The sequence below is a fragment of the Diadema setosum genome, chromosome 15 (genome assembly GCF_964275005.1).
Source record: "Diadema setosum chromosome 15, eeDiaSeto1, whole genome shotgun sequence".
Lineage (NCBI taxonomy): Eukaryota > Metazoa > Echinodermata > Echinoidea > Diadematoida > Diadematidae > Diadema > Diadema setosum.
Genome location: NC_092699.1, coordinates 31,148,725 through 31,149,755, shown reverse-complemented (window position 1 = coordinate 31,149,755; position 1,031 = coordinate 31,148,725).

Genomic DNA, 1,031 nt, shown 5'->3' with positions numbered 1-1,031 from the left:
GATATGTTGTCATATATTATGTAGAGGCTCTTAAATATGAATGAGCTGATAATTATTTCAAATCTCCCGACCCTCTTATAAACCAGCTGGTAGTCAATCATACTTTCCAACCCTCCTCACCATGTAGGCCTCTGGTTACATACCGTACTATCAGCATATCTTATACAAAATATGAAAATAAGCATTCCTACATAAAATTTGCCGAAAAACGAAATTTATTTCCAAGATTATTTTAGATGATGTCATCATAAGCACTTTCTTTTTTTTCTCGATGCGAGTTACAAGCTACACCATTATTTCTTGGCAGTATTTTGTGCCCTAATGTATAAATATCTACATGAGATTAACAAGCAGAAGCCTTCCTGCTGTGAATGGGTAACCATAGTGATGCTGGCAAGGAATGCTGCAAATGTTTCAGCACCTTTTTTTTTTTTGTTCTATTCAGCTTCATTTGCCACATAAAGTGAAGAATATATCATTTGCTCTCCGAATGGAGTGGGACACACATTCAGATAGATATATAATGAATCTCGCTCCATTTTATAAAACAAGGCTGCTGCACAGAATTAAAACTCGTGCCAATTTGGAGTCTTCATGAATCACAGCATAAGCAATGAATATCAGATACCAATCAGATACCAAAAATTTGGAATAAGAATGCAAATTCCAGTTCAATTCTTTGCAAATTAAAGAAATCATGAGAATAATTTTGAACTTCCGCAAATGTCCAATAAAAATGACCAAATCACGGTTGCTGGCTGGCAACATGACGAACGCAGACCAAAACTGAGCTGCATGCGTTTCCACAGGATGGGTATCATACATGTTGTTTTCCACTCAGCGAGTCCAGGCCATCCAAGCTTACAAAAGCCTTGCTACCTGACGTTCCCCCTCTCTCTATAATGCATCTGATGACAGAGCTTGTGAGGGTTCCAAGATTTGGCCGAGCGTGAGTTCATATTTCAGTGATTCCTTCTGTTTTTCCTCTCTCCACACACTGGGCACGGACTCAGAAGCCAGGGAGACAGACT